Raw genomic sequence first — 5,320 nt, 5'->3', positions numbered from 1 at the left:
CAATGTGATTTGATATATTATATATGGATATGCATGTGTTTCATAATGATAATAAATTGAGAGCATGATTTACATGGAACCCCTCTCTTGATATGATATTGTTTTAAGTTTTCACATGATATGAATCATTTGAAATCATCTTGGAATGCATGTCATGAAATGTCTTAAAGATGTCATGATTTGGATATGGCTTTTGACTTTCAAAGAAAGGGTTGTTTTGTTCATGTTGAAATATGTTGCATATGATGATTAAATATAGAGAATGATATGATACTGATGACTTGTAAGTCGGGTATGATGATACCCTACAGAGTATGACATGTGATTGATTTGAACAAAGTTTGAATGCATTGATTTTCATGAGAAAGGTGGATGCCCGAAGAAGGCGTTTGAGTGAAAGGGCTCATCACTAGAAACTGTAGTTGCCGATGCAGGTCATATGATATTGTATCCTACATGGGGGGATAATAAAATAATTAAGACATCCCACATGGGGGGATTCCCTGCGGTGTACTCACATAGGGGGTATACCGTCTTCAAATCCTGGCGGCTACTTGGATTGGAGGCTTGGCCACCGAGCACCAGAGGTGGATTCCACATAGCTGTGGAATTATAATTGTAGGGTATTCCACCTAGCTCAATCTCATTACAATGATATTGAAAACTATTACATTATCCCCATGTGTTTTCAAATAATTTGATATGAAACTGCTTTATAATGGCTCTCACCTATATTTTGTAAAAATATTATATTTCTATTTTGATTTCTCTGCGTACCAGTAGTTTTGAATTGACCTCCTTCCTCCCAGGTTTGGAGGCGCAGTCTAGGGGTCTAGAAAATTAGTAGATTCCTCGGATAGATTTGTAGAGTCACTTGGTGAGCCTTCTATATTTTGGAAAGCTTAATTATCTGGCAGTATCATTTATCACTTATTAGTTTTGGGTCTACTGGGGGCCTTGTCCCAGTTTTCAGATAGACATTTGTTTCAGTTATGTAGTAGAGATTTCGCAGACGTTATAGAGGTGTTGATTTAAATTTTGGGACATTATTCCCTATTATTTCTTTCACATGACTCTTGACCATGTTTTCCGTAATGTTATTTGTCTTCTTCATTTCTTTATCAATTGAATTATGTGCATGATTACCAGACAAATGGCAGTATCATCCCAATTATTTGCTTACTCAGATATTCTCAGACATGTCTTATCATTAGGCCAATTTAAGTACAAAAGTTTAGAGTCTAAATGGTATGGTTCATTCTGATCGAATCATATAATATTTTTGCAAGGACTTGAGAAGAGTACGTTAGTGCTTCAGAGTGTGTTGGTTCAAGTGTGAACCTTGATTGCTTTTTAGCCTGTAGTATTAAGTGTATTCAGTTCTTTTCAGAACTTATGTTGCCAGTGTCACGCGTCAGAGGTAATAAGGTATAGCAGAATGTTGGAACTATATTTCTACTCAAATAGTAGTGTGTGTTAAAGTGTTTTTATCATGACCTATGGTTAATGAAATTAAACCAAGAAGTTGGTGATATGAAGTCACAAAGTTAAAAGTCAGAGTGAGGATGATTTACCCCTTTATAGTGATAAACTAATTTGGTAGCTAGCAGCATGTGTGGATAGTATGGTAGTCCATGGAGGAAGTGTTTGACTCCGATTTTATTTCTACAGAGTAAGATGTGTATTCTTAGTTCATTGAATATTGCATATTAAATCTCTATCTCATGAAATATTATCATCAAAGTATTGTTGAAAAATAAAGTCTAGTGAAGCCATGTGGGGCTCTTTCGATTCACTAGCATAGTTGACTTGTCATTCACCCCATTTTCTTGTTCAAAATACACAATCAAAGTCTAGTGAAGCCGTGTGAGGCCTATTTCAATTCACTAGCAACTTGTTGTCCAAATTGTTGTTCTTTCATTGGTTTAATATATTTATGGCTAAATTTGTTTGCATGAGGTTTTGTTGGTAAAGAGGTAATTCGTTTTTGTGAGTTAGTTTAGTATAAGGTAAAGAAGGAGTTTTTAGTCAGGGTGAATTATTGATTGCTTAAATGTGAAAATGGCTATATTAGCGAGTAATTTATGATTATAGACTCATGGTTGTTTGAGGAATTTGAAGGCAGTCTAAATATATGATTGAGTGAGTAAGTATGAGGTGAAAAATCTGTATAAGTAGAAAAGATTGTATGGGGTTATAATATAAGATTAAGGTTGATCATGTCTATTATGTAACCTTACCCCTTCTTTTCATTGGTAGTTGTAAACTAGTGCTACTTGTGAGAAGGTATGTAGTAGTTTTTTGACATATTTGGGTAGAATTTCCCAATTTGATGGATTAGTATATTTATATTATGTTGCATTCTTCATTGGTAGTAGATGATTGATACTAAACTATAGGCTTAAATTTAAATGGTGTGGTGGTAAATAGTGGCAAGATTTTGATGATACATGTTTTGTGGGATTAAATTAGTAGGCTTAAGGTGCTGAAATAGTACATGCTAATGGATTATGATAAGGAAAACTGTTAGGTCATGATCGATTATTGTGGTTATGAGGTTCTAGTGCACTAGTGTTTCGTGATGTTTGTTTATAGTTTCCAAGTGGAAATTTTGTGTAAGGTTGGGTTGTAAATCATGCATAGCACTAGATATTAAGTTTGAATAGTTGATGTCCATGAAGGTGGATGTGAAGATTTCTTGGTTAATGAATACTAGTTGTATAGAAGTGATCTAATAGGCTTGAACGGTGCTTGCAATAGATGAAGTTTATTTGATTTGTAGTGATGTATGATATTGTATGTGTGATGTAGAAGTATGCCTAAGGTGACATGAGGTTGCGGCATTCTTTCTAAGGCTATTACATATTGCGTGTGGCTAGTAGTACCGTTGAGTTACTAGATGGGGAAAGACTAGTAGATGTTATATGGGTTCTAAATAGTTAGGGTAAAGAGTTTTGATTGATAGTGTTGAGCCTTTTATATGATCTTGATTCTCATAGTAATGAGGCATAAGTTTTGAGTCGCAATAGTGGTAGGCTATGTCGAAAGTGATATGGTTCATCAAAGGCTTGGTGATATCCATGTTAAGAGTTAGAATCTAAGTTTGAGTTTTGAAGGTTGGATCGATAGAAATAAGTGTGCAAGCATTATACTATGACTATTGGCGGCTATGGAAAGATAGAGTGTATCCCAGAAGGTAGTCATTCGGATTAAGTTCTATAATATGCATGCATTGTCATTTTTTTTCATACCCTAGAGTGCAGTAAGTGTAGTTCAGTTAGAATCTGGTAAAGGATCTCCCCAACTCTAGATAAAGACGTGAAGCGTAGGGGGAGATGATAGAACGAATGACGTTTTAGGAATGTAGTGGAAGGTCGCAATATGCATTAGCGACTTCATATTAAGAGTTCAAAGTAGTCATTGAAGTGGTAAGGCATGTTATACTTAGGATGTGATCTTTAAAGGAGATATAGAAGATTGCATCATATGGTTTAGAATAATAGCGTGGTCTGGCATGTTGTATTTTTTTGTGACTTAGAGTTAGGCTTGATCACGGGGAAAGGGATTAAGTTATTTCCGACATTAGTAGAAAGATTTATCAATGCTCATATGAGAATTTTAAGCTGAGTTGAATGAATATGATATTTATAGGGAATAGTATAGTTAAGGGATATTCAGGAATTGCGCTAAGCCTGAAACTAAGAAGATGTATTGCCAAAGGTCTGAAAATTCTATCCTAATTTAGGAGTTATATGTCTATATTCCAGACTGCAGAGTAGTGTCACTGTTGTGATTTCCTCAGTTGGATGTCTTGTGTAATCCATACCCAAGATTCATGGCTCCCTATTACCGCTAGAATTTCTTTAGAGAATTGTGCTGAAGAGATACTCCAGTTAAGCCTGTATAATTTAGCCTGTATGGCTAATAAGTCAGTTTAGCAGTCACATTCGCATGACTTGTTTTATCATCTTTGCACTTATTCATGCTACTCAAAATCTCAGACATGCTACTCTTCCAAGATAGAGAATACTAATAATTGCGAGTATAGATCAGTTCATGCATCATGCATTAAATTCAGATTCGAGATGTTCAGTTATGATTCAATTCGTAGGTGCCCTGTGCATCGCCTCAGTTTTTTGAGTATCTTAGTGAATTGAGCATTCATAGAGGGACATAGGGTCCCAAGTGGGATATACCCCATTCAGCTCCATGCATAGATTCTTATTAAAAGCTTCGCACCAGTTATCATTGCGTATTCAGTCATACATTCATACGTCAGTTCAGTCAGATATGCATGCATTAGAAATACATGTTCAATAGAAAAAGTTCAACTTATCAATGTATTTAGTCCTGCGTTCATAAGAACAACTCAGTCACAGATCCATGCATCAGATATGCATGTTCATTATGAGAATTCAGATTATGAATAGCTTCAGTCGTGTATTCCATGCATTAGATATGCATGTCCGGTATAAGAATTTAGAACATTAGTAGTTCCAGCTTTATAGTCATGTTTCAGATCAGTGTATTCTTTATTAGAGAAACATATCATGTCCGCATTATTCCATACCTCTAAGCTTCAATATGTTCTTACCCATCATTCGAGGATGAATGATCTCAAGGGGGAGATAATGTAACACCCCGTATTTTCAGGCTAGAGTTTAGACCGTCGTTCCTACGTATATAGATCCAAACTGGATTATTCTTGTAATGCCCCGCATTTCGGGCTAAAATATAGACCATTATTTTGATGCATTAATAATCCTGAAGCTATAAATCTTATACCAATATGGCATGTTAATTATTTTTGTAGTATGTGAATCCATTCAAGCTTGAATTTAAACCATAGGGGTTATTTGACTCAAGGATGAGTTGAAAACTACTTCGACCGATTAGGCTTAAGTGGACATTATAATTTGTGTCAACTTCTATCAACCATGACTTGTTTTATATGTCGAATTAGAAATCCTACTATGTGTTAAATGATAGGTCTTTGAGTTAGCTTTTCAACGATACCAATTTTACTAAAATCCGACACCCAAGCAAGAAGTTATGGCCTTTTAAAGTAGTATGTGTCGTCTAACCAATCGCACATGGCCCCTAGAAAACATAGGTGATAGCATAGGCAGCGCCTATGTAAACATAGGCGATAGCCTAGACGGCGCCTATGTAAACATAGGTGATGGCATAGGCGGCACCTATGTAAAGGTTTCAAGTGACTTAAACACTTCATTTTTGGGGGAAAAATGGTATTTTTCTACGCTTACTTAGCTCTAAACACTAAATTCAGTTCCAAAGACCCCAAAATACCCCTTCATTC

The sequence above is a fragment of the Capsicum annuum genome, chromosome 5 (genome assembly GCF_002878395.1).
Source record: "Capsicum annuum cultivar UCD-10X-F1 chromosome 5, UCD10Xv1.1, whole genome shotgun sequence".
In the NCBI taxonomy this organism is placed as follows: Eukaryota; Viridiplantae; Streptophyta; class Magnoliopsida; order Solanales; family Solanaceae; genus Capsicum; species Capsicum annuum.
The sequence above is the reverse complement of the archived record's forward strand: the minus strand, read 5'-3'. Positions refer to the sequence as shown.